Source organism: Heterocephalus glaber, unplaced genomic scaffold, assembly GCF_053883595.1.
Source record: "Heterocephalus glaber isolate CG9 unplaced genomic scaffold, H.glaber_assembly_v1.0 deba00001532, whole genome shotgun sequence".
Taxonomy (NCBI): domain Eukaryota; kingdom Metazoa; phylum Chordata; class Mammalia; order Rodentia; family Bathyergidae; genus Heterocephalus; species Heterocephalus glaber.
The window spans coordinates 14,030,310-14,039,011 of NW_028258330.1; the positions used below are offsets into that span (position 1 = coordinate 14,030,310).

Genomic DNA, 8,702 nt, shown 5'->3' on the forward strand with positions numbered 1-8,702 from the left:
ACCATTCAATTTGAAGAAGGTAAATAAAGCTATGAGGGAAGTGGAAGCCTCAGGGCATGGAGGAGAAATTTCTTGACAGCCCAATTAAGGACTTTTGGTTTTTTAATTTTCCTTTTCTTTAGTGTTAAGGAATTTGGGGATTTTTGGTTATTTGTCAGGCAACAGTATACCATGAAAAGCTTCAACACGAGGCTCTGGCATCAGATCAGTGCCCCTAGAAAATGGCTAAACAGAGGTGAGCTTGGGACAGGGAAAGCAGGAGAATATGGGGAAAACACAGGAGGAGGCAAATAAATATATTCAGGGGAGGAGTAATATAATCCCTGAAAACAAAGCGAAGAGGTTGGAGGTGAGAGAGATTTTAAAACTGGAATGGAGTGCAGCTGGTAATTACCGGCTATTCAAGCAGGAGATGGCAAGTCATCACTGAGACAGAGCAAGAAAGAAAAGTTAGGAAAGAAGTGTGTCAAAGGAGAGCAGAGGAAATGGGAATTTGTGTAAGATAACCCCAGAAACACTTGCATTATACCAAACCTGTCTTTAACTTTGACATGGTCATCTGCATGATCCATCAATTGAGAAACTACACACAGTAGGTGCTCAGAAAAGTACCATGCTCAGTCAGCTTGCTCCCTTCAGTCATGCAGATCAGAATAAGGAGAACAAGGAGGGTGCCCTTCTTAGGGCAGAATAAGGAGCACAGATGCTGGCAGCAGACTGCCTGCCAAAGCAGATTGCTGGGAAAAGGAACTGCTAGGTCGTGAGTTGGGCTGGCTGGCATCATCCACTACCAACAGTGTCTGCAAACACACACTATGCTCCTTGGAGCTCCATCAGCAGACCTGCCAATAGGCTGGCATGTGCTGACAGATTCTTAGCTCACCTAAGACGTGGTTTGTGTTTTTAAAATTGGTTCAGTGGCCATACAATCTCCTTAGGAAATATTCGAAGATGAGTTATAAAACTTACTATCCTGCATAAACACTAGCAGATGGCTGCCAACAAATCTTTAATTATCCTCAACTCATTATGCAGACATTAACCTTGACAAATTAATAAAGGTGAACTAATAAACTTGGGGGTTTATATAATTTAAAGAGTTCCAAATCACAGACAATATACATAGATGTTGATCAAATCATTTTTAAATAAGCTCCTTTTCATGCTTCTTAAAACTATACAGTAAAATCATTATAGAGTGATGAGGTTTTTTTTCCTTTTTCCTTTCCCTTTTTACACTGTGAGGGAGACCAAGACAGGTTCCAAGCTATTAAACTATTTGTGATGTACAAGTCATCACCATAATTGGGGGCGCAGTTTCTTTTGACCTTTACGAAACTTTCATTTCCCAACTGTGACAGACAAGAAGTGCTTTTATAGCACCAATAATGATTTTTTCCTATGGGATCTTGCCAATTATAAGGTGAAAACGAAGAAAAGACCATATTGGATATCATTTAGAATTTCAATGCACCTACAATACAGCTGAAAAGATTTTAAGACTCATGCTTGAAGGATATATCAGGTGAGTTGAAAATGTAACCCAGAGAAACATCTGATAAGAGTATAGGCACATATGTGCTCCTGCTAGGACTGGAGCAGTATGATAAGTTTCCATAAAGTATGTTTAATAAAAAGTGGTTGCACTCATAACTATTTGCACAATTGCACTCATAACTATTTGTCTGAATATGTTTTGCATTATTAATAAAATTTAGACTGTGGAAAATTAAGCCATAATACACACAACTATTCAATAACACATAACTACAAGACATCAAAGCAACAAGTTCTTATAGGCTCACCAGACTTGAGACATCTTGAGGACTTTGTCTTGTTGGTCTCATGTTTTCAGTGCCTAATATAGGGGTATTACTAAAGTGTGTAAAAGGATCTTTTTTTTTTTTTGGTACTGGGGATCAAACTCCAGACCTTGCGCTTGCGAGGCAGGCAGGCACTGAGCTACATGCCTGGCCCTAAAGTGTGTAAGAGGATCTTAATAAAAATGACTCGTAACTGAAACCATCGAGACCCCACAACAGTGTTTCATAAGGGATATGTGCTAATGCCTTGCTTTCCTCCAATACTAAGTCACTCTTTCAGAGATCTTAATTTTACTCTTAATTGGACTCAGGTTTTCATTACTTATGTAGTCCCCGACTTACAATGGTTCAACTTTACGGTGGTGCATTCACCACTGTAAAGCAGAAGCTGCACTTTGAAACTTCAACTTTTTACCTTTTTACCTTTTTCTACACACTGTGCCACACTCTCTCCAGATGCAGAACAGCAGCAAAGGGTAGCCCCCTGTTAGCCATGAGATCAGAAAAAACAACCCACACTCCGGTGCACTGTGCTGGTAGGCAGTGATTTCTCATCGGTTAGGTGTATTAAATGCATTTTCCAAGGATGACATTTTCAACTCAGGATGGGTTTTTCAGGAAGTAAACCAATTTTAGGTCACAAAGCATCTGGCTCTGCAACAGCAAATTCATTAGTGCATTCAGTTTTTCATCCATTCAGCAAGTATCTGTTGATTTCTTTCAATGACTCAGCCATTGTTCTACCCCTCCACTCTCCCAAATGGCTACTGGTCATGTGTGGCTACTGAGCATGGAAACGTGGCTCCCCCAAACTGAGGTGTGCTATACATGTAAATTACACAACACTTCTGAAGACTTGAACTGAAAAAAAGGAAGGTAAAATATTTCATCTATAATGTTTACAATGATTCCATGTGAAAATAATATTTTAGATGTAATGGATTTAAAACATTGTTAGTATTAATTTGTTCCTTTTCACTTTACATTCTTAATATGCTGCCAAATTTTTCAATATAGTGTGAAAATAAAGAATTTAGACAAAGCCAGTTTTTCAAGGACCTTAATAGTCTGCTGGAAGACTAAGAGAAAACAAACAAGTAATAAGGGATACATAATAATTTCAGATAATGGAAATTACATAAAGAAAATAAGTAAAATAAAAAGAGAGTGCCCAAAGGGAAGTATTTTAAGTAGGGTAGACATGAAATTCTCCTCTGGGGAGAGAATAACAGAGCAAGAAACAAGAACAATGAGAAGAGGCAGTCATATAAGAACATAGAGTGTGTTTTAGGCAGGTGGAACTGCAGTGCAAAGATCCTGAGGCAGGATTGAGGTCAGCAAGTCTGGGCAAAAGCAAAAAATGAATATGGGCCAGGGATTTAGCTCAGCGGTTTCGCTGCCTGCTGCACAAGTGCAAGGACCCGAGTTCGATGCCTGGTACCAAAAAAAAAAACCAAACAAAACAATATGGCTGAGACACAGGAAACAGAAGGAGAGAAGATTAGAAGGCAGAAAAGGACCAGAATACATAAGTCCTGGCAAGAAGTTTAGGTTAAATCTACATCTAAAGGAAATCCATTAGAGAACTGACAGCAAAGGAATTGTACAATCTGATATTTGAGGATCAGTCTCACTGCCTGGGGAGGATTAAACAGGGTAATAGCAAACACTGAGAGTCAACCAGGAGACTCCTCAAGGTTTCAGGCAATATTCCCAGAATTCAGAATTAGTGATGGTCTCCTATACTCCTGGTGGCAATGTGAAAGGATTCAACACTATCTGCAAAGCAATTTGGTGACACAAAGCCTGTGCTATAAATCCATGTTCACACCCTTTAACAGAAATTACAGAAACTATTCTGATAAAATACTCAGAAAGAAGAAAAATCACTATGTATGAATAGGTGTACTGTAATTATACTTGAAACAGAAGATACCAGCAACTTCCCATGTGTTCAACATTAAACTACATGATAGATGAAATACCATCTAACTATTAAATTACAAGTACAAGTTGGAATTGTCAGGAGAGTCCTGCAAGTTGCAGAAACAGACAAAATGCTCAAAAATCAGCAGTTTCATATACACCAACTACAACCAATTAGAAAATATAATTTTTAAAACAAATCACATTCACAACAACAAGACCTTTAAGGCACACAGAAATAAGTTGGATGAAAAGCATGCTTGACATCATTGGGAAAAGAAAACAATTTCTTCAATGGGAATTCTTCAATGGCAACCTAAATCAATAGTTAAATACTTAGAGCTCAAATATTTATAGATGGGCAAACTCAATGTGTTAAAGATGTCCACTCCCTACCATTTGATCTATAAATTCCATTTAAGTCATGTCATATTTCTATTTCTATTTTTTCACATTACTCATAGAACTTGGCAAGTTTGGGTTTTTTTGTTTTTTGTTTTTTTGTTTTTAGAATTCACTTGATGAGAAAAGATCCCAAGACTTTAATCTAACAAATACCAGGGGTTTCTATAAAGTTCTATCATGGGCTAAGAAAAGAGAAGGCAGAGGACAGATACCAGCACCAATTCGGTGCCCTGGGCCCTGCCTGCCTCCTCCAAGTCTTAACTAAAGGAACAGAACTGGGCAGCCAAAATGATCTCCGATATGTAAGTTTTTGCACTATACAATACTCTTGCATGTGTATACACACATGTCCTATATATATATATACAATGAGCAAATATATGAGGCAAAATATAAAAACAAACAGAAATAAAAACAGAACACTAAGTAGTTTCTTCTAGGGGATGAGAAATGGAGGGGAGTGAAGAGAACTGAATTGGGCACCATATATTTGTAATTTTATAATTTTCTTTCATAAAAGATTTAAAATCATACACACCGATTCATGAATACATGTGCATCTGTAGAACAACATCATAAGCACTAATTTAGTGATCATATGTGAAGAATGACACAAAATTTTGTGTATATTCACATTTTAACTATTTCAAAAGTGATATTAAATATTTGGTAAAGAAAGCATATTATAAACTGAAAAAGAACAAATTAAGAGCCTAAAAATTATACTTAAATTAATGTAATATGCAATGAGCTTTATTAAAGCTAAACAAATTCTTGCCCACAAATATTCACTAAGATGGAGGCCCAGGTCCACCAGTAATTCAAATTAAATGAGTAACTCCGAATTCATTATACTAAACTTACATCTTAATTGTACTATATGCAGTTTTAAAATATTCTATTATTCAAAGAACACTGGAATATGGAGGGATTTTCATGATTAAATAAGATATACTACCTCATTTACCTAAATAAAAATTTATTCATACTTCACTTCAATTTTCAGGAGAACCATCAAGACTGTTGATTTCAATTTATTACCTGAGGATTTACAAACTTAATAAAATATTATTCCTGGAAATTTTGATGTAGTCTATAGACACAGTGTTCACAGTACATGAACTAAGCCTTAGAATAATGTTTATTGTTTAAATTTAATTTTATTGGTACATTTTAGGTATACAGTATAATGAAATTCATCACTGGAAATTTACACCTTTACCTAATTTCTCCTGGTTCTTATTTTTCCCCCTTCTCCTGCCCTTCCTTGAAGGCCTCCATCCCTCCTTATTTACAAAGACTTTCTTTCCATTTTTTCATTTTCTTATATTAATTCCATTCCCTTCTCTCCTTTCCCCTACTCCTCCCACTTCCTCTTCCCCTTTGCCCCTTTTCTTCCTATTTCACATTATCTATGATACCTTTTAATCCTTATTTACACTTTCAGATTCTCATACTAGAGAAACTATTTCGTATTTAAACATGTATGTCCTATTTATTTCTCTTAAATGAAATGTGCATCCATTTAGCTATAAATGTCTCTAATTTCTCATTTTTTATGGCTGAGTAGTACTCCATTTTATAAAAAACCCACATTTTCTTTATCCAGTCTTCAGTTGATGGGCATTTGGGCTGTTCTAAGTTTTAGCTATTACAAATTGTGCTGCTATGAATATGGGCACACATATATCACTGTGGTATGATACTTTTAATTCTTTGGGAAAGATAACCAGCAGGGGAATAGCTGGGTCAAATGGGACTTCCAGTCCTAGTTCTTTGAGGTTCCTCCATACTGATTTCCACAGTGATTGCACCAATCTACATTCCCACCAGCAGTGGAGCAGGGTTCCTCTTTTCCCCACAGCCCCACCAGCATTTGTTATTGGTTGATTTCATGATAGCAGTCATTCTTTCTGGGATGAGGTGCAATCTCAGTGTTGTTTTCATTTGCATCTCTCCAAGGACCAGTGAGGTTGAACATTTTTTCATGTGTTTATTTGCTATTTCTACTTCTTTGTCTGTCCATTTCAGATGTCCATTTTTGGACTGAGTATTTAAATTTGGGAGGTCTGACTTTTTTAAATTCTTTATAGATTACAGAGAGTAGACCTTTGTCTGAGGGACCGCTGGTGAAAATTTGTTTCCACATTGTAGGTTGTCTCTTCACTCTGTTGGTGGTTTCTCTTGCTGTGCAGAAGCTTTTTAGTAAGAAGAGATCCCACTTGTTGATTGTTTGTGCTAGTTCATGGGCAACTGAGGTTTTGTTCATAAAATCTTTTCCTACCCCAATGTCTTCAAGAGTTCTACCTAACCTCTGTTCCAGCTAGTTCAGTGTTTCTATTTTAATATTTAGATCTTTAACCCATTTCAATTTTAGTTTAGAGCATGGTGAGAGATATAGGGCTAGTTTTAATCTTTGGCAAGATGAAATCCAATTTTTCCAGCACCATTTATTAAAGAGGCTATCTTTCCTCCAGTGAGGGTGTTTGGTTCCTTTGTCAAAGATGAGCTGGCTGAGTGTGTCTGGAGTTGTTTCTTCATCTTCTAATCTGTTCCACTGGTCCTCGGGTCTGTTTTTTGCCAGTACCATGCTGTTTTTATGACCATAGCTTTGTAATATAGTTTCAAGTTGGGGGTTGTGACACCCCCTGCCATGTCTCTGTTACCTAGAATTGTTTTTGCTATTCTGGGTCTCTTCTTGTTCCAAATGAATTTGTGGATTGTTTTCTCAAGGTCCATAAAGTATGCTGCTAGGATTTCAATTGGGATTGCATTGAATCTACATAGTAATTTTGGAAGTATGGCCACTTTCACTATGTTGATCCTTCCTACCCAGGAGCAACGGATGTCCTTCCATTTTCTGATATGGTGTTCAATCTCTCTTTTCAGAGTGCTATAGTTTTCAGAGAAGAGGTCTTTGATTTTTTTTGTTAGGTTGATTCCTAGGTATTTCAGTTTTTTGGATGCTATTGTGAAAGGAATTGTTTGCCCTATTTCTCTCTAAGTGAGTCTGTTGTTCATGCAGAGGAAAGCTATTGATTTTTGTGTGTTGAGCTTGTATCTATCTACTTTACTGAATTTGGTTATTAAATCTAGAAGACTTTTGGTGGAGTTCGTAGAGTCTTCTATATAGAGTATCATGTCATCTGCAAATAATGACAATTTGACTTCTTCATTTCCTATCTTTATTCCTTTTATTTCTTTCTTTTGTCTAATTATCATAGCTGATGTTTCCAAAACTATGTTGACCAGGAGTGGTGATAGTGGACATCCTTGTCTTGTTCCTGATTTTAGTTTGAAGGATTTCACTTAGTGAACATTTAGTATAATATTGGCTGTTGGTTTTTTCATAGATTGGTTTTGTCAGATTGAGGTAGAGACAGTCTAGTCCAATTTTGTGTAGGGTTTTTATCATAAATGTGTGTTGGATTTTGTTAAATGCTTTTTCTGCACCTATTAAGATGATTACATGGTGTTTGTCTTGGTTCTATTAATATAGTGTATTACATTTATTGATTTGTGTATGTTGAACCATCCCTGCATCCCTGGGATGAATCCTACTTGGTCAGGGTGTATGATCTTCTTGATGATCTTCTGCATTCTATTTGCCAGTATCTTATTAAGGGTTTTTGCATCTATGTTCATTAGTGAGCTTGGCCTATAGTTCTCTTTTTTGGTTGGGTCTTTCTCTGCTTTGGGAATCAAGGTGATGCTTGTTTCCAGGAATGAATTCTGGGGTACTGCTTTCCTTTCAATTTCATTGATGAGTTTAAACAGTAGTGGCAGTAGTTCCTCTCTAAATATCTTGTAGAATTCAGCAGTGAAGCCATCAGAACCCGGGCTTTTCTTAGTTTGTAAGTTTTTAACTACGTTTTCAATTTCATTGATTGATGTTAGGTTGTTTAGAATTTTTAGGTCTTCTTCATTCAACTTTGGTAATTCATACATATCTAGGAATCTGTCCATTTCTTCTGTGCTTTCCATCTTATTGGCATATAGTTTCTCAAAGTAGGTATTGATGATCCTCTGGATTTCTGCTGGATCTGTTGTAATTTCATTCTTTTCATTCCTAATCGCATGGATTTGGGCCTTTTCTTTCCTTTTTCTGATAAGGTTGGCTAAGGGTTTGTCAATATTGTTTATTGTTTCGAAGAACCAACTCTTGGCTTCATTGATTTTTTTGTATCATTCTCTTAGTTTCTGTTGCAATGATTTCTGCTCTGATCTTTATAATTTCCCCCCTTGTATGAGCTTTGGGTTTGTCCTGCTCTTCTTTTTCTAGAAGCTTGAGGTTCAGCATCAGGTTGTTTAATTGGACTCGCTCTGTTTTCCTAATATGAGTTTTCACTGCTATGAATTTCATTGTATCCCATAGATTCGGATATATTGTATTGTCATTGTCATTTAATTGAAGGAACTGTCAGATTTCTTCTTTACTTTCCTCTGTGACCCTTATTTCTTAAAATAAGAAAGTATCTAGAGAGAATATATAAAATAGGCTGTTTTGGTCAGCTGTCACAACACTGGGACACAATTCCAGATACTCAC

The 8,702-nt window shown here is 36.5% G+C and overlaps 1 protein-coding gene and 1 long non-coding RNA gene across 26 annotated transcripts in view; both read right to left on the reverse strand.

Moving 5' to 3' along the window:
- Window positions 1-8,702, reverse strand: part of Plcb4 (phospholipase C beta 4) — a 384,134-nt gene that overhangs the window by 330,492 nt on the left and 44,940 nt on the right. The window lies entirely within an intron of this gene.
- LOC147824653 (uncharacterized) overlaps window positions 1-8,702 on the reverse strand; it is an 85,178-nt gene that overhangs the window by 32,038 nt on the left and 44,438 nt on the right. The window lies entirely within an intron of this gene.